We start from the raw sequence: 26,245 nt of genomic DNA, 5'->3' as shown, positions 1-26,245 counted from the left end.
ACTGAATCACGTCTCTGGAATGCAAACAAAATTTCAGCTCTTATACTCATATAGCTATATAAATATTGCTTGGCCTGCAGCCCTAAGTCCAGGCATTGTCCTCTCCTCAAATATCCCAGAACAGACTGAGGCTGACTGCTGTAAAAAGGCCAACTCCTAATCCCCCAGTCCTAGCTGATGGATATTGTGAGAAACTTCACTCAGAAGGCCTTCAGAAGATACCTGATACATAATAGGAAGAGGTCAGTGTTGAGAATTTATTCTCTAGATCAGTGGTTTCCAACCTTGAGTCCCCAAGGTGTTCTTGGACTAAAACATCCAGAAGCCTTCGCCACTAGCTGTGCTGGCCAGGATTTCTGGGAGTTGTAGTCCAAGAACATCTGGGGATCCAAGGTTGTGAACCACTGCTTTATACGGCTGTGCGAAAGATGATTAGTGCAACAAATACCAATCTTTCCCAAGTTCTATGTTAAAAAAGAATTTTAGACCTCTTCACACACTAACTTTTCAGATATAACAAATGTAAGAAAAAAACCGAAAAAGGAATGTAGCAAATGCCGGCATCCAACGTACCTTCTAATTTTCAGCCCTGCCTCTGCCTCTCACACATGCTGCTTTGCCCCTGTGTGCATGCGCAACACCAACCCTGTCCCCAGGCACTGAGTTCCATTGTTTCTGGAACCTAATCTGATCACTGAACATAAGAGGAAGACAGCTGCATGGAGGGAAGTAGAGTCATCCGTGCGCATGCACCCAGCTTAGGGGGAATCTTGCCTGCATTGCAAAGTCTTTCTCAGACATTAGGACTCAGGCCTTGAGTGTCTGAGCCAGGATTTTGGGTTATGGTGGTGGGTCCCACCTACTTGAACCATGTGCCCTCCTCTGTTTGTCTGCAAAGAGGAAGCTTTTGCATGGCCCGTTATAGGCAGGAAAGCTCCCATGCAATCAGGGAACCTCTGTTGTCAAGACTGTAGCTGTTGGGGGCATACAACATCTGGGCTGGGCAAGGATGTGAGGATCTCTACATCAGGGTTTTACTGCATTTTTCCAAATTCCACCTGACTTCTTTCATTTATATTTGCATCAGATTGTGAGATTTTATCCCCTGTCCCACTTCCTGTATTGAAACTCAGGAGGAAAAAAATGTGTGCATATCTTCCACTTGTATGCATTTTTAGCTGTTCATATTTTCTTTTATGTAGGTGTGTTTCTGTGGATATTTTATTTCTCCAAAACACGTTGCAAGCCTTATAAATATATGGATTTCTAATACCAGCTGTACCTTGTCTCGCAAGGCATGTCAGGTGGTACAAAATGGATACTTTCAAGATGAATTTGGATTCCCATAACATTTTTCCCAGCCCCAGGGTAGGGGTTAACTATTGTCCTGTCAGTAAAAACTTGATAGGAATGAGTGGGAACTGGCCAGATTCCCTATTTTCTCACATTTGAGGGTTAAAAAAAAGAATAATCCTCAAATCTTTCTGTTTTGAAGCAAGGTGTGGATTTTGATAAATTGTTAAATTTTTTTAAAAAGTGAACTGAAATAACGCCCCCTCGCCATTGGCATCAGTCAGATTCAATAGGAAAATATATGGTATACTGCACAGGTGTTAAAGATGAGAGAACTCTCAAGAATTTTTTTTTAAAAAAAGAGGGCAGTCCTCACATTCTTTCCATACTGGATGTTTTCAAATCTCCAGGCTCAGAGACCTCCCTTCTCCCAGCCCCCAATGATGGCAGACTCATCTTTGCATGAGGAATTGTACAGCCTATCTTGCAAGCAATGCAAGAACTGGCTTGCAAGGAAGGGCCGGCCAGAGCCTCTGTGATTCCCTTTCAGTTTGTGTTTAGGTAACAAAATGCTAGCCAATGTTCTTACCTCTCTGTAGCTCCAGTAAGTGAAAAAAGGGCTGTCCTGAGACACATACCAAGAAGCGAAGACCCGGTGCAGCTGTCTGCTTCGCATAAGGATCTGTTTGGTTGCAAAGTTGTGATTGCCCCCATTCTATTCCTCCACGCTTGTTATGAAAGCAGTGCTCTGTGTATGAACAATGTGGGTGAAATGTCTCCTCAGACTGTAAAGGTTTTATGCCTCATCTCGCTCCCTCTTTCATTCCATTTAACTTTTCTAAATATTGATTTCTTTATTCGAGTATAGCTGAGCTACACTTATTAAGAGACATTATAGTTAGTGTACCTTGACACAACCTGTTTAATGGATGGCCACGGGGACCGTAAGCCAAAGGCATCCTTAAAGAGGTCTACAAGTTGCAGTCTTTCTCCCTTTGCAGAAGCAGCTGCCTAGCATGTATTGCAGAACAATGGGGAACTAAAGGTGCTGCAAAAAGGCTGGTCCTACCATTGGGTAGAAGGCGGTAGTTGCCTCAAGCAGCAGGTCGCAGGAGGCAGCAGTCAGGAGTTGGAAAGGAAGGCTGCATGCTGTGTGGCCCGTTCTGCATCCAAAATGCTAGCCTGTTGCCTTCAGAAATGGAGAAGGATACGGTGGTATGATCAGTGTTGAGGGAAGGATGATTCATCCCTTGATCTAATAATTTTTGCTACAGAGAATGGGAGCGATGCCATCTTGTTCTTTGCTTCAGGAAGCAAAATGTCAAGGATCAGCCCTGATTATCTTGCCATTTTTGCAACCTTGCATTCTACCTTTAGTAGGTTTGGCTGGGAGGGACCTTTTGGGGCTCGAGTAACTGACAATGTATCCAGCACTAACCAATTGTTCCTTCCCTGACTCTGAATTCAAAGAAAGTCCCACCTCTCTGCTCTGTTGCTGTTTTCCCCTCTCTAGAACCTGTTCAGATCTGTAGTTGAAAGCAGACATGTTTGTCAGTATGCTGTTGATCTGTAAGTAAATGAATCTTTTTAAAATTCTTTCTTCCTAAAAATGTCCCAGAGCGAGTTATTGAGATTATAAGTGTCAGTTAATGAGAAAAAGGGGTAGATTACTCCAGAGAACTTGGATATACCATATTTTTTGCTCTATAAGACACACTTTTTCCACCCCAAAAAAATGGGTGGGAAAGTCTGTGCGTCTTATGGAGTGAAGCTGGCGATTTTGCTCCCACTGGCCCCATGGGGGGAGCTTCCCAAGGGTTCGTGTCTGCCTTCCAGGACCCTTGGGAGCTCCCCCCACGGGGCCAGCGGGGGCAAAATCGTGACCTTCCAGGACCTTTTTGAGACTTGGGAAGCCTCAAAAGGGTCCTGGAAGCTGGCGATTTCGACCCCGCTGGCCCCATGGTGGTGGGGGGAGCCTCCTGAGGATCCGAGTCTGCCTTCCAGGACCCTTGGGAGGCTCCCCCCACCCCCTACAGGGCCAGTGGGGGTGAAATCACCAGCTTCCAATACCGTTTTGAGGCTTGGGAAGCCTCAAAAGGATCCTGGAAGCTGGCAATTTTGCCCCCTCTGGCTGCCTGGGGGGGCACTGTGATCCTCCAAAGGGGTCCTGTAACACCCTGGGACCCTTTGGAGGCTCACCCTGCCCCCCCACGGGGCCAGAGGGGGCGAAATAGCCACCTTCTGAGACTCTTTTGAGGCTTGGGAAGCTTCAGAGGAGTCCCTGAACGTGGTGATTTCACCCCCTCTGGCTCCCGGGGGGGCAGGGTGAGCCTCCAAAGGGTCCTAGGGCATTTTCCATAAGACGGACCTCTCCATAAGGCTCACCAAATTTTTAGGAGAAGAAAACAGATTATTTTTTTCCTGTTTTCTTCTCCTAAAAATTTGGTGTGTCTTATGGAGCGAAAAATATGGTATTCTGCTCTGTGAATCCCTGCACTCTTGCTGTGCAGCTAGACAAATATAATGAGCAATTCCAAACTTTGCAACAGCTTGTAGCATGCCTGAAGGGGGCTGGACAGACCTTGCCCCCACTTTAGTACAATGGAACTGGATTTTTCTAAATAAATAAGTAAATACAATAACCGACCCTGAAGAGGAACAAAGCTTCCAAAACGACTATGGTGAAATGCAGAGGATATCAAAGACAAAGGGAAAGAGAAATTTCTGTGATCTGTTCAGTTTTAGCTGAATAGGATAGCCATGGATCTAGCAACCTGTCACTGGCTGGAGATAAACGGTGCAGAAGAGGTGAATATGGATTGTACACACCAGCATTCTTCTTGGACTTTCCACGGGTCTTTGCCTAATTCTGAGCAGTATTTACTCCTGTGGCATATAATTTCCACAAAGCCTTCTTAACGGCTTTATGCATTAAATTAATTCCTTTCCAAAACTGTCTGTCACATGCCTGTATAGTATCTCTGCTGGCAGACAAACTGTTTAATTTTCTGTTAGAAGCCTGTTCTATTTTGGGTAAAGGGTTGCTTTCTTTTCCTGTGGTAACAGATGCCAACCCTATTGTACCCCCTCTGGGTCCCCTGCCACCCCTCTACATCCCTGTCTTTCAATCCAGAGACTCCAAAATGAGAAGCAGTGGCAATCAGCAAAAGTCACAAAGCAAAACACACCTAAGAGTCAGGGGCAAAATGGAATATGAACACCTGTGGTGTGTAGATAAACAGAAGACTGGCTTTGTCTCCTTTGCAGATCTTTGCATGCATGTTTGTAAAATGTGTGTGCAATACAACATATTTCTAAACCTGACAACTTATTTTTCCTTTCCACACAGCACTGTCTTACACCCTGCATACTCCCCAGAAAATTCCACCTGCAGCTGCTTCCCTTTCCTATATCGGAATTGTTCTTTCTTCATTCTTCATGCAGCAAAACATTCAAGCCTTCATGAAATGGACAGTGTGAACATGTGGGGGGAAGAGAGCATGCTAGCCTTGCCCCACTGCCATCTTCATTCTTCTGCAGAGAATACCAGGCACGAAGACCACATGCTAAACCTGTTGCAGCAAAAACAGCAAAAAGTCACACAGCATCTTGAAGACTAACAAGGATCATTTGACATAAGCTTTCGTTGACTGTAGCCTTCTTTTTATGCATGAAGGGTAGCCTGTCAGTAGCCTCTGTCATCCATGCTAGCTTTCCATTCCCCAGTTCTCCAAGGCTGCAAAACAGAAGCGTTTCTGCAGATAATGACATGCTCTGGTTCAGAAAGTCACCTCTGTCTATAGGGGGGGTCACAGAAGTAACAGAGGGAGAAAAGAGTAGTCAGTGTTACTCTTGACCACAGCTTGCCAGCACCTGCACAGGGCTCAGGTCTTGTAGACCCACATATGCTTTCCTTTGCTCTTCCTTGCTCAGCAGACTGTACTCCCAAGCACTACTATCAATTCATCATTGTGATGAATTTCCCATATTAGAACATCTGTTCTATTTCTCCATATTTGTTCGGAAGGCATTGTTCTAGGGATGAACAAATTTCAAGTGCTATATGGATTGGACAGGCTCTTCAAACAGAAGGACACTTATGTATATAAAAAAGAACATGAAGACTTGAAGCTGCTTCAATGGTGACAGGAGCATGAGGGGCAGGAGTAACATGCCCAGGCCTGCTCCATCCCTTCACACATTCCTTTTGAATGCCCGAGGGGAGCTGGGCAGACATTCTGAGGGCATGCGCTGAAGTTACTTCCACCACTAGTCTTCAATCTTTTTAGACAAAAGGCCTCCCCGCTCTGCAGTATGGGACCCTTTTTAATTCATTGGCATATACTATATTTTCTTCACCCTTCTGCTATCTCTTCCCCCCTCTAGTCAATCTTTCTCTATTTTTCCCTCTTACTCTCCATGAAGTCCAGACACAGAAACCATCATTTACAGTACATGAGTTTTACTCACAGAATCACAATTGTGCAAAAAAAAAAAAAAAAAAAAAAAGGAGGGAGGTCAGCAGGGGAGAACAAAAAAAAAAGTCGCATTTATAATGCTGGAATTTTGCAATATACCCCTAGTGAAAAAGGAGCTCTGAGTATATACAAATATGGGCCTATGATTACTATTATGCACTAGCAGCGTGTTTTCTAATGCTGTATTGAACAATTTGCACCATCATGAAAGCACCGCAGGTACATAATTAAGTTCTGATAGCAAAAATGTATCTTTTACAGGAATATTTTCCATTCCTTTTGTCCATTTGATCGCAAAGTAATATACTGTTGGGCTGTACAAAACTGAATACATTCAAAAGTAGCAAGGCTACCCAGGAATTCACACCTATGGCTAAAAACTACAAAGTTGCCTCAGGCAACACCTTGCCATGTTGCACCTTTATACAATTGTGCCATGTTAACCTCTGGCCCTCTCCTCTTCTCTTTAAGCATCACAACTCTAAACACTACTGGGCCAACATTCCAGCAAGCAAAGAGTTAACTTCTTCCCTATCTTACAATAGCAGAGAAGAATGTTCCCTGCAGTGAGTTAATTGGCATGGGAAGGAAAAACAAATCCACAGCTTTCTTAGCTACTGGCAAAGCTTCAGCTATTCAACATGGCTAAAAACTGTTACCTTGTGAATGTAGGAAGGGTGGTGTGTGGAACACAAAGGTGAACAGAGAGTTTGTACCATTAAGTCACAGAAGGGGATTTTTAAAACTAAGTACTCTGGCCAAAATCAACCAGTGAGAGGCATGCTTTGAACTCTGTCCATTTTTTGAATTGATAGGATGGAAAAGGAGGTGTAATAAAAAGAATTCTAAGTGGCATGCAGTGCATAGAGGGGAATCATTCTTGGGGTGTGCCTACACTGTGATTTGATTTGCAGCCTATGTTTGAGTCAGCCTGTATTGCATTTGATTCATAGCTTGTATTACATTTGATTTGCAGCCTGTATGATACAGTTCGTGCTCACGCAGGAGCTGCAGATTTATTTGGGAGTTCACCATTCATATTGGATGTGATGCAATTAACACTCCAGCCCCATTTTCCTCTGTCTTTCTTTCCTTCCTTCTTTCCTTCCTCTGGTCCTGCCTCTTCTGACCTTGTCATGGGGCATAAATATGGGAAATGATAATAATGAGGACTCAGCAATAAGGTGATAGGTAGGATCATCTGGAGGGACGTGGTGGCACCGCGAGTTAAGCTGCAAAGCCTCTGAGCTGCAAGGTCATAAGATCAGCAGTTCGAATCCACACGATGGAATGAGCTCCCGTTGCTTGTCCCAGCTCCTGCCAACCTAGCAGTTTGAAAGCATGTAAAAATGCAAGTAGATAAATAGGTACCATCTCGGTGGGAAGGTAACAGCGTTCCGTGTCTAGTCGTGCTGGCCACGTGACCACGGAAACTGTCAATGGACAAACACTGGCTCTATGGCTTGGAAACAGGGATGAACACTACCCTCTAGAGTTGGACATGATTGGACAATTGTCAAGGGGAACCTTTACCCTTACCTTATGATAATCTAGCATTAATCTCATGGAAGAATTTTAAAAAAAATTAAAAAATGGAGGGTGATCTGGGAATAGAAAAAAATGCAGGGCTGTGTTTCCCTAGTTCTGAACATCATGTCCCAACTTCCTACATCACTGAAACACCACCTACAGATACTCTTCCCCACCCCACCCCACCCCACCCACTTGCCTTTATAAGAATGTATCTCAACTAACTGTGACGGCCTTCCTCATGACTCACAAAGGGAGGTCGTCACATCACTTTAAAACATTTTACTCCACTTTACTGCCACCAACCATTCCTTAATAAAATAAATAACTCATAAGGCCAGTATAATTTTCAAATATAAAAACTTGGTTTATTGAATACAAACATAAAGGAATGGTAAATCACTATTAAAGAAATAATTGATCAATCACTGTTTCTCAGGCACTAGCTATCACAGACTCTTTCTCACTGACTCTCACTGACTCTAAGAACACTTTAACACTCAGCTCATTCTCTCATCTCAAGCTCCAGTCAGCAATCTCTCCCTATCTGTCTCTTCTTTCTCTCACACACCCCTTTATACACCAGCTCCTCCCCTTAAGTTCCGCCCTCCGTCACACCATTGGTCGATGACTCACTGCCCCAGCTGTGAGGGACAGGTGAGGTCAGGGCTGTCTGTTACACTAACCACATAGGAAAAAGTCCATTCTAATCATTCCAGCTTGAAAAAGCAGAAGTTCCCCAGCATCAGTGAAATAAAGCTGCTTTGGGAGAAAAAAAAGGGCTGGACCAATTCAAATCAGCCTTTGTGTCATGTGTTCAGTAAAAAAAAAAAAATTCAAATTCACCCATTTCATAAGCAAGGCAAATCCTGCTGTATTTGACCATATAGTTGTCACTTTAGATGGCTGTTTCAGACAAATCTGTCTAAAGAAGGACTGCTGTGGACAAGCTTCCAGAAACAACATCCCATTATTTTGGGGGGGAGATTTAGCAATCAAAACATCATCTCATTTTAAATGTTTAATTGAAATGCCTTCCTGTTTTCATGTATCTTCTTAAGATTCTACTGGAGCTGACATAAGACACCTCAGTTTGACCAAGCCTTGGTGGCTGGTTAAAATATTTATAAGCATATCTTCAGATGTGTTTCTAAAATGCATTTGAATCTCTTTGATTGGCAGGAGCAGTCTGTTGTACTTTCACGGTTCAAATTAGGGAATCTCAGAGTTGAAAGATCGAGAACAAACACCTCAGAAAATACACTGATTTCCTCTTGTCATGCTGCCTTCTAGAGAGGGGCACGAACTGAAAATCAGTGGTTCGTGGCTAACCACAACCCACCAGAAAAAAACAAAAATCTATTCAGAGTTTGTTCTTCTGGTTCATGGCGGGGGGGGGAGGCTACCTGCTACGGCTGCCTCTGCCTGCACCTCCACCTCTCTGCCGCCGCCACCACCATTGGTGCATGCAGAGAGGCAGCATCCCATTTCTGGCAGGGAATCCAGATTCACTGCCTCTGAGGAGGCAGTAGTGGCGGCAGGTCAGGCAGGGAGGCGATGAAGGCCATGGGAAAGGGGCAGGCAGGCATCCCCTTTTGCTAAATAAAAAGAAGTGCCAAGGGGGGAAAATGTTTTCTGTCTTGTTTTGCTTCGGCAGAATGAGATCTCTGAACCAGGTCACGAACTGAACCACGAAATCAGCCTGTTTAATCAGTTTTTCTGGTTCAGATTTAGTCTCCCTGCCCATCTCTATGGCCTTCCTACAAGCACATGCTAGAAAGAGTTAGGGGACAGGCGGACCCTTTTGTTCTGTCCAAAGTTATACAATCCTGCAACAACATTTCCGGAGGGTGTTGCTAATCATGCAAAAGACGTTAACCTACTGTTCAAACAGACCAGCTTAAGATGACATTGTTCAAAACAGCGGCCTGCAATGCTGCCAGTGTAGAACAACCTTGGGCCTGAATAATTACCTGGCCTGGCCTCACCCCCTCATGGATGATGCCTCCCTTCCATTGTCTCCTCACTTTCTGGCTGCTGTATTTTCTGCTGACCTTCCACCAAGCCATTCGGCCCCAAGAGATCTACAAGGTGTGTTAGTCACTCCTGTGCTGCACATCATAGCATGGTGGAAAGCATTAGTTCAGCCCTGCCAAGTGACAAAGTGCCCCTTGGATATGCTACTTATAACTTTCCTATAAATATTATGCAGAAAGATAGACTTGTGGTATTATCCCTGTTGATGGCCTACTGTTAAGCTGGCTGTCCTTAAATAACTGAATTAACTGCCACACACAACATAATTGGAGAAAAAGAGGCCATAGCTTTATTGATCACAGCAGCAGTCATCCTGGTCAAGCATCAGGTTGGTCCCTCTGATGCCATCCACAAGCACTAGCAGAACTTCAACAAAAAAGCGGAAAGTTTGAAACTCAACAAAACTTGGCTCCCAGCTCTCAAAAATACAGTGTGCAAAAGGTCAATGAACTCTACCCAGCCACAAGGACCGGAGATCACTACACACAAAAGACCAGCTAATGACACCCATCAATCACAGTGACAGATAATCTCTCCTCCTTATCACAACAATACACCCACAACAAGACACACTAATCACCTGTCTCCTGAAAAGGACAAAAGCCTATCTCTCAGCCATAAATACTCCACTCCCAAGCAAACCACACCAGAGCACAGAGTGTTGTCCTCTGAAGATGCCGGCCACAGAGACTGGTGAAACGTTAGGAAGAACAACCTTCAGAGCACGGCCAAAGATCCCAAAAAACCCCACAACAACCATCCATCCACTGTCTCCTTGAGAGACCTGTGGGGTGGCAGTTCCCTTGGGAGGCCACCCAGATGTAAGCCACTCCATGTCTCCCCTGCCTCCTAGGGCAGGGGCAAATCTCCCCCACAAGCTGGGGCAGATCCAGATCCTCCGCCCAAGTTTCTACATGGGGATTTCTCACCCACACAGACATGCAGGATGCCACCTGCTGTCCAACAACTGTTTGGATCCTTCCCAATGCCTGAAAATGCCTTCCAAGTTGTGACGACTGAACATATAAAACTAGCAACCCAACAAAGTAATAACCATATCAACCTGTGAGCATAGAAAGTGATGCAACCAACTAGGGTGGGTGGGCAGGGGGACTTACGATGTGGCAGGCAGAGGCTCCAAGCCTTGGCTCACCTCACTTTTTAACTGTGCCGACGGACCAGACTGGAAGCCCTGTTCCTCGGGTCCGCCGGCAAGCAGCCCCACTGCCCTTTGCCCTGCGCTGGCCGAATCCTTGTAGGGGGTGGTGTTGTCGGGCCAGCACGGGCCACCCCAGGCTCCTTTGCCACTCACCATGTGGTGGAGGCCATTTTTTTTCCCAGCAGCCGCCAGCTGGACCCAGCAGTTGCTCTGGCCTCAACACGGAACTGGGTAAGTCTGTGTCCTGACCTTAGCTATGAAAAACTACACAACAACACTTGGTACACAGAACTAAGAATGATGTGCCTATGAGGAAAGTAGTAGTGGTGGCAGATGGTGAGGCTCACCTGGGTGTCCACCCATCTCTTGTCCCTCTGTTTTGCCTTCTCACTGATGTAACCTCTCAGTGACTCTCCCTCTCCACAGGGAGCAAGGACCTAACTTAATGAGCCGCCTTTGATACAGTGGACCACAGTATCCTCCTGGGGAGGCTCTCCAAGTTGGGAATTCACGGTCTGGCAATTGCCTGGCTCTGATCCTTCTAGGAGGACTGTCCTCAGAGAGTATAGCTTGGAGAGAATGTATCAGCCTCGTGGAGTCTGATTATTTCCCCAATGCTGTTTAATATCTATATGAGGCCACTGGGTCAGGTCATTGGGGATGTGGGGCTTTGTGTCATTAGTATGCTGATGACACCCAGCTCTACATCTCCTATTTTTCCTACAACAGTGAATGCCAATTCGTCCCTTCAGTGCTGCCTGGAGGCTGTACTGCAATGGATGCAGGAGAATGGACTGAGGCCAAACCTGGACAAGACGGAAGTCCTGAGGGTGGGTGGCCCCACCATTAGTGGTCTGGGAAACTCCCTCACTTTTGGGGGGGTGACTCTCTCTTCTCACCAAGAAGACTAAGGTTCTCCGCTTGGGGGTCCATCTGGATCCGGCACTTACCATGGAAACACAGGTAGCGTCAGTGGTCCGCACCGCCTACTTCCATCTTAGGCAGATTGCCCAACTGCTTCCCTATCTTGATGGTGGGATGCTCACCACTCTGGTCCATGCGCTTCTAGTCTCAAAATTAGACTACTATAATGCGCTCTACATGGGGCTACCTTTGATATTGATAGGGAAATTACAAATGGTGCAGAACACGGCGGCCAGACTTCTCACTGGGGTTAGAAAACGTCAGCATGTCTTCCCCACTCTGGCTGCCCTGCATTGGCTGCCTGTTCAATTCTGCATTGATTTCAAAGTATTAACAATGACATGTAAAGCCCTAAACAGTTTAGGACCTCAATATCTGGCAGAACGCCTTTTCTCATCTAGATCGGCCCATATTATTGTTCTAGACAGGAGGGACAGCTAAAGGGCCTAATGCCAAGGGAGGCCCAGAGAGAAAGAACAAGAAACTGTGCCTTCTTGCCAGTGGCCTCTCATCTCTGGAACAATCTACCCCCAGAAATTTGCCCAGCTCCCTCTCTGGGTGTTTTTAAGAGCAAGCTCAAGACATGGCTCTTTAGGCAGGCCTTCCCTCCTGTCATTGTTTAGTTTATTTTTGCCACCTTTTATCATATTGTGTTCTCATTATTTTATACTGTTATTGTTTTTTATGAAATTGTTACAAACCTGTTGTTAGCCACCCAGAGTAGACTTCAGTCTAGATGGGCGGGATATAAATTAGATAAATAAATGTAAACAAATACACTTAGGGGTGACTTCACTTCATCCTTCCATCATCTTCTACCTCCGTTCCAAATTGGTAATGTGAACAAAGTTGCATCCTAAATAACTTTTCTATCTTCAGTGGAGTTCATCAAGTAACCTCTACTTCCTTTTTCTCTCCTTAAGTCAATCTTTTTGCTCTTTAATTACATCTAACTAGGAATGTAAATCCTCACTACCAAGGTTCCCGTTAAGCTGCACGCACACAACCCTCCACACAGCTCTCTTCCTTTTCTGTGCAGTGATCGTGTGAGTTTCCAGTCCCAACGGAACCCAGGGCGTGGGAGGGTGTGGAGTCATGCCCGCATGCAGGAGCAAAGCCATGCAAAAGAGAGGTGAAGCCCCACCCAGAGGGTCTGAAAATTAGAGGGTATGTTGCTCACTAGCTTTCTATATTTTTCTGTATGTCCAATGTGAAAGCACAGTGATTTACTTCTCACATTTGAGATAGGGGAAGCCATCTCAGAGGCGGTTTGAGCATTTGCAGGACTAATATTGCACATCTATATAAATGTGCAAAAATTAACTACTGCCTTGTTGCATGGTCCATTAACAAGGAGAACTGGATTAGTTATTTGCATCTTTCAATGAGTCTTCCCTTTTTTCTTGCCGCATGTACTTGCTTAACTTCACAAAGGGAATAATGCAAAACGAGGAATTCTGTACAAAGTGTGCAGAACACAACGGAAGAGAAAGCCTAGTGTCTTGCTCTTGTTCTTGAAGGGAGAACATTCTCAGGCTTGGAGTATCTTCTATTGGAGGAACTTTTGCTTAATTCCTTTTAGTTAGCAGAGTATAAAGTACAAAGGCCAGCTGCAGCACAAGAAAATGTGAAGAAGAATAGCTAAAAGTCCCAGCTTCCACCCGGCCTCCTTTATTCTACAAATGACCAGCCTTTTTTACATAAAAATTACTCTATAAGTAGCTTAACTGTAAAAAAATATATATATTTACTTGCAGTTGTAGAAATTCAGTTAAAAGCAGAATAAAAGGATAAAGAAAGAAATTCCAAATCAACCATAAGGCAAGACTGAAGTCCATCATGCTGGTTACAGGGTCAGAGGTTAGGAGCAGAGTTTAAATGTTTGCTCAGGTCAAAAGTCAGAGAAGAAGAGGGAGAGCAAACAAGAAAGAGGGAAAGGACTTTGCTAATTGATTAGTGACAAGGCTAATTATGTTAAGCAGGGAAGCCTCCTTCCTACTGAAGCCCAGTGTTAGGTTGCATGCAAGATTGTTATTTTCTTCAACATCTTGAATCATCTTCATGCCAAGACGTCCTTCTGTGGCAGTGAAGCAAGATGTTGACAAGATTCACAGCCCTACAGCTCATGCCCTGGACCCCATCTATTAATCTTAACATCATGAGTACATAAGATACGGTCTGAATAATGTGATTGTGGCATTGGGTCTACTTTATTGCAGAATTCTTCATTAGCTCTCTGAAATATTGGTTCTGATTCTGAAGATACATCAGGGTTCGCAATATACCACAAGTAATAATACTGTACCTAGGATAAAGGAAGGACAGTCCCCTTGAAGTGTCATTGATATAGATCTTTTCCATGCTATGGTCAACCCATGTTCAGAAAAGCATTACCAAAAGTTTGCTATACTTCTTCAACTACTTTTCATCCACTAAGGTGCTCAATACGAAAGAAACACCAAGCCTATTTTCCCCTTTAATTCTTGATTTGTATATCCCTGTAGCTATATACCAGGGCTTAGGAAGAAGTTACCTTTAGAGACTACATTTCCCAGAACCCCGCCCCCCAGTCAGCATGGGAAGCTGTAATAATAATAATAATAATAATAATAATAATAATAATAATAATAATAATAATAATAATAATAATAATAATTTATTGTCATTGTAAGTATATACACATACAACGAAATTCACAGACACCCAGCGACCAGACACATGCACACACATAAAATTCCCAAACACCCACTAAAAGTTCCCCACTAAAAATACAAACATCTACACCGCAGGCCAAGTTACACAGTCCAACTAATTATTCACTACTGGTGGTCTTTAAGCTCATTATTAATTGCAATTATAGCTCTGGGATAAAAACTATTGAGAAAACGTGTGGTCCGAGTCTTAATTGTTCTATATCTTCTGCCAGATGGTAACAGTTCAAAAAAGTTATAAGCAGGATGGGAAGAGTCTCTCAGGATGCTATGTGATTTCCTTAGACAGCGGGATGTGAAGATGTCATCCAGGGTTGGTAGCTGGAGCCCGATGATATTCTGGGCAATTTTAATGGTTCTCTGTAGAGCTTTTTTGTCCGCTACAGAGCTACTCCCAAACCATGCCAGAATGCCATAGGTTAGGACACTCTCAATGGTGCTACGATAGTATGACAGAAGCAAATGCTGAGATAAATTTAACTTGCTGAGCATTCTCAGGAAATACAGCCTCTTCTGTGCCTTCTTCATTAGCATGTTGGCATTTATAGTCCATGAGAGGTCCTCTGAGATGTAAGTACCCAGAAATTTAAAACTACCAACTCTCTCCACTTCCTCACCGTTTATGTACAGTGGTAAATGTACATATCTTTTCCTCCTAAAATCAATTATGAGTTCTTTAGTTTTTTTGATGTTAAGTGTGAGATGATTTTCTTTACACCAAAGTATCAACCTTTGTACTTCCTTTCTATAAGCAGACTCATTGTTCTTATTTATGAGCCCCACCACTGTCGTATCATCCGCAAATTTAATAATTGCATTGGTGTTATACAGTGGGGTGCAATCATGTGTGTACAGGGAATAGAGGAAGGGACTTAGCACGCAGCCCTGGGGAGCTCCTGTACTTAGTACCAGGGTAGAAGAATGGTGAGATCCCATCCTTACTGACTGTGGCCTATCTGTCAGAAAATCCTTTATCCACATGCAGATCTCCTGAGGTAGCTCCAAAGGATGTTTTTTCCAAACTTTTCTAAATAAAATAAACTTTTCTAGCAGCTTTGTGCCATTCTCAAAACCATCACCTTCATCTTAAACAGAGCCAGAGTTCCTGGGAGAATGGAAAGAGCCATTCCAAAATCCAAAGTATATCTTGCAGGGATGCCCAAGAAATGAGTTCACAGCTGAGTAACATTTAATCTCAGTGCCTTCCCATTAAATACAAATCAATGCCAACAAAAAGTATCTCATGTTCAGATAGCCAGTGGGATGTTTGCCTCTTGCTATTTTTTTTATTCTTTTGTTCAGAAAGAATGTGGAGTGTGTGCTTTTTTTAAAAAAGCATCAACCCCTTCTGCATAACTATGTTCAACATAGAGCTGATTTCTGCTCAGCATTGGGTGCCAGGGGTGGGATGGGATTAGAGGGTCACACCCTTCTTCCTCTCTCTCCCCAGCATGTCTGCCTTCTACAGATCACGTCCGAGACAGGGAAGCAGGAGACAAGCTTGGACTTGTTTGTCTAATGAAACAAATTTCTCAAGCACAGCCTCCTTCCAACCAGAAAATAATTAGAAGTCTGTTATGAACACCCAAAGGATGTCAGAGGTTAACAGTAATTACCCAATATGGGGGATGGGGAAGGGGGGCAGAATGGCCATTTACACAACACCGAGATGTAGAGTATGCATCATGGAAAAGAAGGGCAAAAAGAAGTCCAATTTATATGTCGATATGCAAAATAGTTAGAAATGATTTGGTAAAGAAATACATAGAAGTGAGAGATGCTGTGGCTAGGTGATCTCTGTGCCTGCTGAATTTGCAGCACCTGAATCCATCCCAGGTGCTCACTGTGGATGGACAACATAAAGGTCTTCTTTTATGGATCCTTGTCTTGAAAGCAGATGAGACTGCCTTTCAAATGGAAGGCATCTTCAAAAGGAAGACTGTTTCTGGCAGCCCTTCAAAAGCAAGGACTCTCCTCCCTTAAAGAGGACATGCCCCCACCCTAGGGAAATATACCAGTGCTCTTCTTCTCTCTGATACCCAGTGTGATAGACCAGGACTCAGTAGACCTCAGCCACAGAAACTCACTGGAGGTATGGGAGTGGTAACGCCACTCCTTAAATATCTCAGTTATCCGGAAAGCCCTACTGGGGGCACTATAAGTCACTTCTGACTGGATGGCACATAGCAACAACCTGTTCTCTATAGACAGGGTTTCTTTTCAAATGTACCTATATGGACCTCTTGACTTGGGGAAGAAACTCACTCAAACCCTGGAGCACCATAAGGTTGAATAAGTGGGTCCTAGATCAGATTAAGCGTGATTTTTTTTCTAGAAGCAAACATGACAAAGTTGGAGCTGTTGTACTTTGGGAATATTGTGAAAAGACTCACTGGAAAAGGCTGGGCAAGTGGAAGGCAGAAGGAAAAGAGGAGGACCAAATAAGAGATAGATTGGCTTCATGAAGGAACGACAGGTTTATGTAGCGAGCGCACTGAAGCCTCTATTATCTCAGGCCTCCAGGAGGTGCTCACTCTTCTTCTCAGTTGCTGCCACCAATATTTCAGTTTCAGTACCAATTACTCAGTGAGACCAGTGTTGCTTTAAAACTTAAACTTGTTTATTTGATCAGTAAAATATAATAAGTAAATCACAAGTTGATAATCAATTTCTCTCACTCACTAAACTCACTGATACAGAGATCCTAACTCTCACTGACTTTCTGGCACACTGTCTCACAGACTCACAGATCTCTCCTTCATACGCCATACACCCCCCTTTATATCCCAGCACCTCCCCCTTTAGCACCACCTTCCGTTCCCTCATTGGCTCCTTTTCGACTGCTCAGCAGTGACGGACAGGTGAGGGCAGGGCTGAAGGCTACAGCTTGCATTTGCAAGAGCTGACCATTGATGACAAGACACCTAGGAGGTCATTTATTCATAGGGTTGTTATAACTTGGAGGCAATTTGATGGCCTGTAACATAAGAGTTGTTTTATGTCTGTGAGCTTTCTTTTCCAAAACTGGAAATGATTTCTAATCTTTTGCTGGGCTTAAAAGAGCTAAAAGGGATGAAATTCCTGACAAAATCCCCCCCCCCAAAAATAACTACCCAAGGGGGCTTTTTTGAGTGGGGAAAAATTCAGACAAATTCAGGAGATGTGGGTAGTGCGAGAGTGGTCATGGTTCTTTCAGGTCCTGGTGTGAACTTTTGCAGTCCCAGGATCTCAAAAATGTGACCTCCCCCACTTTATGAAGTGTTTTGTTTGTCTTCAGATATCTTTTATTTGTTGGGTACTCAGGTAATACTATCACCAGAATTAATAACACTGCCTCTTGTTCACCTGCATATCCAATGTGGTATACATTATCATTTGCCCATAATTCCCTTCTGGATTTTCAAAACAGCTTTAGTAGACTACTGGAACAAAGGGACACAGTGACAATGTAGTATTACTCGCAATCGGTGACTATTTTAGATTCCACTGCTCCCAAACTGGCTAGACATCTGCTTTAGGCTGTGTTTTAATCTGCTTTCATTCTCTACAGCAGCAAGTGAGGCCTGTGTCCAAGGCCACCCTGTGAGGGCATCCAAAGGGTGATTATGGCCTTGTTTACGCAATTAGGGATCTGCGCTTTGTTAAGTAGCTGACTGTGTTGATGCTGGCTTTTTCATCATCCCTCATTATTTCATTTGTTCTCTCGCAAGCGAAGGACAAGGGCATGTGTTTATTATTGTGGGAACAGCATGTCTGCCAAAATTATGGAAGGCATTATTTGAACTAGAGTTTAGTATGCTCCATTACATTTTAATGGAGAGGGGGAAATGCTGTTTGTTATGATGGGGCAACTAAGGCAAAAAGAAAATGTGTGCACCTTTCCTATTCTGAATAAGATCAGCTGAAATACAATATGTGTTCAGAAATCACAACAAGCAGAAACACCAGAGGATTCTGGCATGTTGAGAATATCCACACATAATACAGCATGCAGTCTGATCCTCCAGCTGAAGGAGTAGCTAAACAACACCTTCCCCTTGGTCTGTGGTTTGTTTATTGTGGCATTTGAACAAGACAGGAGTCAACTCTTTGACATGTCTTTCTCCCCCAAAAGTCAGATCAATGTTTGTTCCTGGCTAATCAATGTTTGATTAGCCAGGATTACCACAGAACTGTGGCTTACAACAATATTCTAGCTAATGGTTAAAATGAAGATCTCTTGACCATTGTGGAGTGGTTGTTTTTGTTTTTGTTACTGTTGTTGTCTCAGAGCTACAACTAAAAGCAGATTTACTTTTTGGTCACATTGGGATCTCAACTATCAAAATGTGAAAACAAACTTGTCTTTAACTTGATGAAATCAGAAGGAAAGCAAATCTGAAAGCTCCAGATGGGAATCTGTGAAATACTGTGAAATTTAACCACTCATTCCTCTCCTCCTCCTCCTTCTTGTCACCTCTTCCTTCTACAATGTTTTAGGTTCTATTGAACAATTTGGAAAACATAATAGGTCCAGCAGAAGGCTGTCAACTTGTCACAATTGAAAAGGGAAAGTGGAAAGGGGAAGGAAGGCAAAAATAAGCAAATTTAGGTACAATTTCTTACACTTTCTTCCATCGTTATTACAGCAACCATTGAAACATCTGCAGATGGAAGCAGATTGGGATAGGGAAGAACCAAATGGAAGACGACCCCCCCATCTGGGCTTTGCACTGTCCCTCCCCCACCACCATTCACCCCTCTTTCTTTCTGATCTATCAGCAGTTAATGCTGTGTTCAGGTGTTTGATATGCAGGAGTGCAACCTTGAAAGAAATTGTCCAGATTCCATGCAGCAATGGGGAAGCATGTTCACACTGCTACACACTAAACTGCATGGAAAAAAAATCTGCAGCCAGCCACGTGATGCCTACATTAGTCCCAGACAGCTTGTAAGATATGAGCAAGTTAAGTATATTCAGCTTACCCTTAAACTAATGACTTCAGTAAAAAGAACATGATTTCCCCCCTCTTGCTAACCTAATGTTCCAACACAAGAGCTGACTTTATGACACCATATTTCAGACTATGAGCACTGGGAAAGCCCAAGATCTGGCACAAACATAAACACAGACTATAAATTAGAAACAAACAGGGCACTGTGCATTTCAAGATCCTGGCCCGCTTCTAAATTTACTGGCTGTTTGTTGAAAGTTTCAGACTAATGGTGGTATAAAATATTCTAGTCCACTAGTAAAGCTAAGGTTTAGAATGATTGAGAAGTATAGATCCGATGCTCCAGATTAATGGCAGGCAAATTATTGTTAATGCATGCAGTAAATGTCAAGGGCCATAACTCATTTGACAGCCTCGGAAAGCACTGTAGAGGCTCTGCTCCTTTAAAAATAGGGTAGAGAACCATGACTGACTTCAACCACGGAAGCATCAGACTCCTGGCTGGAGCTCAAACACCAGATTGGTTACTTTTTTTGGGCCACAATTCCCAGAATTCTCCAACCAGCATAGCCATGGCTGTGCTGACTGGATAATTTTTGTACTTGCAGTCCAAAACAAAATCAACTTTTCAAGCTTCTGGTATACACAGAGCATCCACTGTGATCCCACTAGGACAGAGCATGAAAAAGTTACTTTTTTGAACCGTAGAATGCCACCCTCATCATGACCAGTAGAGCTGCTCTTGGAGCTGCAGTCCAAAACATAATCATACCTCTTGCAAGTTATGTGTATATGTATAGTGTTTGTCAACTGACATAGGCCTCAATCCTACATATATTCTTCGACCTTACAGACTGATGGGATGTTCACAACCTAGGACTGCAGCTTTAAGAACATGTGAACCACTGTTCAGAGCAGCAATCTCTCTGCCTCATAGTTAGTTCCCACAATGGCTGAGAAGAAGCCCACAGGAAGTCTATAGCTGAGCATAAGTAGAGTCTAATTCTACAGCTGGAAATGGGAGACTCTCATTCTCAGTGATTTGTTGAGTTTGGCTAGACCCAAGGCCATCTCGCCAAAGTCTTGTGAGCACCTTCCTGGGGTTTTTTCCTCAACATTTTTCCTATTGTTCTTTTGGACAAGGAATTCACCAATCCTTCAGAGCTCATTGCCCTTTCCAGATTGTCTTTCCTAGGAAATATGCCAACTTTCTCAGTGTAAGACCGAAGGTGAGAGCAAGGTGCCTCTCACAGGAGTGCTGTCCCTCCCGCCTACTGGCGATAAAGAGAGCCAAACCCCAACAATTCCCCCACCCAGGAAGACAAGACCATCTGGACCAGACCCAGGGAGGATAGATGAGGATTTGAAAGAATTAACGGTCAAAGAGAGCGGGACTGGTTTGGCGGGAATGGAACAAAAAGCACGGGTAGTAGTGGAGGTGGGACTAATGGATATAAAAGGCAGGGAAGGAGGGCTTCCCCCAGGCTGGGAGTGGATGTGGGTAAAAGATCTGTGGACAGGAAAGGTGGAGAAGTTAGGAGTTCCTAAACAGGGAGGTGAGAGAACACCCCCAAACTGCCATACTGGGGTGAAAGGGACACTAAGGAGTGGAGGAGGAAACTGAGGGAAGAAAAGCAGAAGGTTGAGAAAGAAAGGAGGGAGAGATTAGAGTGGAGAATTTGGGAGATGCAGCACATGGAACGACAGGAGGACCCTGGCAGATGGTCAATCCCACTCAAGAGCTTGCCTGGGTGGACAACCAAGACGAGGATACAATCTCCTTATTGGAGGGGGAGAGTGGACCATTATTAAACACGGGTGCATCTCTGGCCTGGTCGGGACCCTGGAATGTTCAGGAGGGTAACCCACTCAAAATGGTGAGTGGAAACCCCTGTCACGTGCATTGTTTGACAGGGAGAAGGGTTGGGATGCGTTTGCGGACACTGGATTTTTTAAAAAATAATGCAACAAATGTTACTCCCATTTCAAAACCACGCAAGTCTGTTGATTTATTCGGGGCAAGTCAGGAGCCAGGAAGTTAACCCTCACACTCAGGAATTACAATAATTCTGGTGGGGGAGCCTTGTGGCACAGTGGTTAAACTACTGAACTGCAGCCAAAACTGTGCTCACGACCTGGGGTTCAAATCCCAGGTAGCCGGCTCAAGGTTGACACAGCCTTCTATCCTTCAGAGGTCAGTAAAATGAGTACCCAGCTTGCTGGGGGGGGGCAATGTGTAGCCTGCATAATTAACTTGTAAACCACCCAGAGAGTGCTTAAAGTGCTATGGGACGGTATATAAGCAGCACACTTTGCTTTGCTTTGAGTTTTTCCAGAAAAAGATTACCCCAAAACATCCCTAAAATCCTGCAAAAGCAGGGTGAGACTTGCACAGGTAAATCTTGCTGCAAGGACAAAGGAGGTAGTATTTCCCCCTCAGTTTCTCATCAAGAGCAAGAAGTTGTAGCTTTCACATTGCTGCTGCTGACAAGAGGGATGGTGCCTCTGAGACTGAAGGTAGAAGATTGGTGGCTTTGGGTTGTATCTAAAACTTGCATGAGAAGTAGTGCTTCCTTTCTATCTCTTCTGATTTTTTTTTTACCATTTAGTTTCAGTAGACAGTTCTACCCTGTTAGAAGGAAGCTTTCCTACATCCAGTTTCTCTGCACTATGTCTCAACACTGGACCCTGAGTTTATTTAATGGAGCTGAAGAATAGGTGACTCTGAACAGCTAGGAGGAAACACTTCTTCAGAGAGTGGCAATGTCTTTCCCACAAGCTTTCCATAGGTAAGGCTAGGCTGCCTATGATGCAGTGAGAATCATTTGCTTCTGGTGGTAGGACAGCAAGGAGTGACTTCCACACTGGAAGTCCTTTTTAAGTTGCTGCCTACATTGCTAAAAACCTTGAGGTAGGAGGTTGCTCCAGCATTTGTTTATTTGTTTGTTTGTTTGTTGCTGTGGTGCTGCAACTGGCACAGCTCTCCAGAGTAGACATGGTCTCTCCACCCTATCTCTTACTCAGTGGGGATCTTCTCCAGAGACAACAGGGCTCTCTCTCAAGAGCAACTAGCCATGGAAAACTTCCATCATGCTTTCAATAGACAGAACAGGACCTGCATGTTTCAGTCTTAGGGGTTCCTCCATCAGACCATGTTGATAACATGGCCATGAAGATCACATGTGCCATCACAGGCTCCACTTTGCGTCTATATCAGGAGTTCCTCAGACCAAAATACTGTGTGATGGAACAACATGAGAGATCGACAGAAGTGCCTGATTAGGGATGCAGATCTTCTCACACTTTGTTACAAGAGAGTTTATTCGTTCATTTGTATTGCCATTTTAGCACTTTGAAAAAAATGCAGGGGTTTTTTTTTTAGATAAAGGAGCATTTTGTGCAAATCATCTTGTGCTTTGAGCAAAATGCAAGCTTTTTAAATACTAGCATGAGTCTTTGGCGTAGGGATGTGGTGGCGCTGCGGGTTAAACCACAGAAGCCTCTGTGCTGCAAGGTCAGAAGACCAGTAGTCGTAAGATTGAATCCACACGACGGAGTGAGCTCCCGTCGCTTGTCCCACCTCCTGCCAACCTAGCCATTTGAAAGCATGTAAATGTGAGTAGATAAATAGGTACCACCATGGTGGGAAGGTAATGGTGTTCCGTGTCTAGTCGCACTGGCCACTTGACCACAGGAACTGTCTATGGACAAACACTGGCTCTACGGCTTGGAAACAGGGATAAGCATCATGCCCTAGAGTCAGACACGACTGGATTAATGTCAAGGGGAACCTTTTATGAGTCTTTGGCACACACAAAAAACACCCAAACCCACAGGCCAATCTCTTGCTGCACAAATATAGAGCAGAGGGGAAAGAGAGTAAGTGTCCCTCTCCTTTGGCAGGGTCCCTGTTGCATTCTGGTTCTCACACTGTTTGTGGGATCAGTCACACAAAAGGAATCTGCTGGAGTTGGAGGTGGACGCTTACACAGTTTCTCTTCTCTCCCCCCCCCTTTTTTTAGGCAAAAGATACTAGTTATAGTATTTTGTTTGCCTTGTTTGTCTGTTTTGGGTTTTTTCTTCCTTCCCCCCTCTTTTAATTCTTTTCTTTTTCCCTCCTTTTTTTCCCCCAGCAGCAAAAATCTTGTACCAGTTGGCCTTTAAAAAAAAAAACTGGGGTATCTCAATTTGCTTCTCCCCCCCCCCCCACTTTTCTTTTGTTAAGAGTGAGAACATTTATGAGTATTTGCCTTCCAGTAGGCTTCTGGGTTGGCAGGATTCTATTCTTGATGTGCCTTTGGTCTCATTCACCACAGCACGTCGGATACTGTTATGGCTTTGTGTAAATAAAACACAAGGTTGGTGTCAGGATAAAGTGCCTGTTCAGAATGTCTCAGAAGGTACCACTTGTTCGTCTTTTAAAATGGGATGCAAATGGAAGGCTGGAGATTGGGCTGTAAAGTTTACTGCTCCTGCTTTCAATATCTGATGGGATACTATTTAAAATCTTGGAAGACCATCAATACCGGCTGCAAAATAAGTCAGTAAAATTTTACAAGATAAACCACAAAGTGTACATTTGGGGGTCCAGAGTTTTTATAGTTTGTTTTCCTATTAATTTTTAAAACCTGTTTGAAAACAGGGCAGATTGAGAATACTGGCATTACTGATTCACAGCAATAAAAAAAAAACCTAAATTCTTTTATGTATCACCTTAACGTGACACCATTCAGAATTTTAAGACATCAATCTTAGCACTATAATGACATTTCAAAATACAGATTTAAATCAGGTCCGCAAAGTTACTGCTTGGTTTTCTACATCTTTCTGTCAGATGTGACTTTGCATGAGGAAAAAAACACAGTGTTCAGATTTAATGGGTAAAGGGTGACAATAATTTGTTTCTATGCCCTTGTTAAATGTCATGCTGCACTCAAGGCCAGATATTTTTTAAATTACATGCCATCAATAGCGTTTAAACAATAAGCACAAAATGTTTCCCCTGCTGTTGGGAGGAAAAGGTACTTTCGTATTTATTTTTCATGTAATCCAGATTGTATGCAAGGCATGTCAAGTCCAAAGAATTGCACTTCCAGAACACAAGTGCTTTTAAGAGTATATATTTACATCAATAACTCTGCCATATAGCAAATCATACTATGCTAGTAGGTGAACTATAATCCTTATCACCATCATGTACTTTCAAGTCATGTCTTACTTATGGTTACCCTTTGGGGGGGGGGGGTTTCCAGGTAGAGAATACTCAGAAGCGGCTTCCCATTCCCTTCTTCTGGGCATGCCCTGGGACTGTACAGCTTGCCCAAGGCCACACAGGCTGGCTCTACTCTCAGTGAGGAATCAAACTCACAGCCTCGAACTCTGCAGCTACATAGCTAAACTGCTGAGCTATCCAGCCAGCTATCTAATAGTGTGCTAGGATCCATAAATTCATGCATGAGCTCACCTCACACAAGTACATTTATCTGAAGTCCTGGCTATCCCAAATACCCCTTTGACCTCCTCTCCCTGAGCAATCATTGGATGGCATTTGCTGGCATCTGTACATATTTGTTTCCTGTTGAAAGATGCACCTCCTATTTGACACTGTGTTCACAAATATTATCCCTCACCTATTTTTTATTGAACTGTGCTGGCCTCCTGTATCATAATCGAGTCACCTCAACTCTGGCTAAGGATAGGATGGCCGTCAGCACATCTCCAAAAAGGAACACAAGACAGGATACTGATTTTCATTACACTGACCGTACGTTTAGGTGTAGCTGCAAATCAGAAATTAGAAAGGCGCACCCATGCCATTTGTGGCCATGCCACAAATCTGGTATGTGCTTAAGGACACAGAAACTGCCACGTGCCCTGGCCTGGGCCATTTTGAAGCACTTCAGCCTGGTCTTTGTCTGTATCTGAACAAATATTATGCCTTTCTGTTTCTCCAGGAAAACTGAATGGGGGCATTCTACAAGTTTTGTTGGGGTGATGGGCTGGAAGCTACACAGTGGCATCAGAGTTATTTCTGGCAGGATTATTTTCCATCCCAAAAACACAAGAAACGGAAAACAGCTATTAGGGATTTCTGCAATACCAATATTGCACCAACAAGAGAGACCAAAATAAGAGAGAGAAGGGGGAACACGGGGCCTATACCCTGACAACCTTTATGACTGGTATATGCAGAAGAGGTCCTGGACTTCATTGGCAGATGATGCTGTCAGTATCTTTTTCCTTCAATGTCTTTCTTGAGGTATTAATGCTTTTGGTTTCTTTTCTTTTCCTTTTTCCTTTTAATTGCATCATGCCTTTAACATGGTTCTTAAGCCTATGAACGCTAGATTTAACATGAGGAGTCCCTGGGGGTTCAGCTCCAACTTGGAAGCACCCCTGTGCTCTTTGCTCCACCCTGTGTTCACCACAAAGAGGCAGAAATACAGGTGCAATACTGATGATTATGTGTTTACTTGGTGGTCGTCCTGCTGTGTTCAGTGGCTTTTGCCTCTACGCGAATGTACTTAGGAGTATGGCCTTGGGGAACAATTCTGCACTCCCTCCTTAGAAACAAGTGCAGCTTAAGTCAGTGGGGATATCTTCCAAGCAAATGTATGTTTGGGATGCGCACTCTGACAGCCAGTGAGATCTGATGCAAATGTCCCCTAAGTGAGGAGAGAGACACCCTGTGACAATTATGTGGAAGCTTCAGTCGGGACGTGGTGGCGCTGTGGGCTAAACCACAGAAGCCTGTGCTGCAGGGTCAGAAGACTAAGCAGTCATAAGATCGAATCCACGTGATGGAGTGAGCGCCCGTCGCTTGTCCCAGCTCCCGCCAACCTAGCGATTTGAAAGCATGCAAATGCAAGTAGATAAATAGGGACCACCTCAGTGGGAAGGTAACAGCGTTCCGTGTCTAGTTGCACTGGCCACGTGATCACGGAAACTGTCTATAGACAAACGCTGGCTCTATGGCTTGGAAACGGGGATGAGCACCGCCCCCTAGAGTCGAACACAACTGGACTAAATGTCAAGGGAAACCTTTTTTTTCAGTCTGTACAAAATGTACACACTGCACACCCACAATAGCAACAACGTATGATGCCACAAGCATCCTTGCACCCTAACTTCATGAGAAACTAGGGCAGGTTAGAAAATTATGAACTTGATTCAGGGCAG

This window comes from Pogona vitticeps, chromosome 3 (genome assembly GCF_051106095.1).
Source record: "Pogona vitticeps strain Pit_001003342236 chromosome 3, PviZW2.1, whole genome shotgun sequence".
In the NCBI taxonomy this organism is placed as follows: Eukaryota; Metazoa; Chordata; class Lepidosauria; order Squamata; family Agamidae; genus Pogona; species Pogona vitticeps.
The sequence above is the reverse complement of the archived record's forward strand: the minus strand, read 5'-3'. Positions refer to the sequence as shown.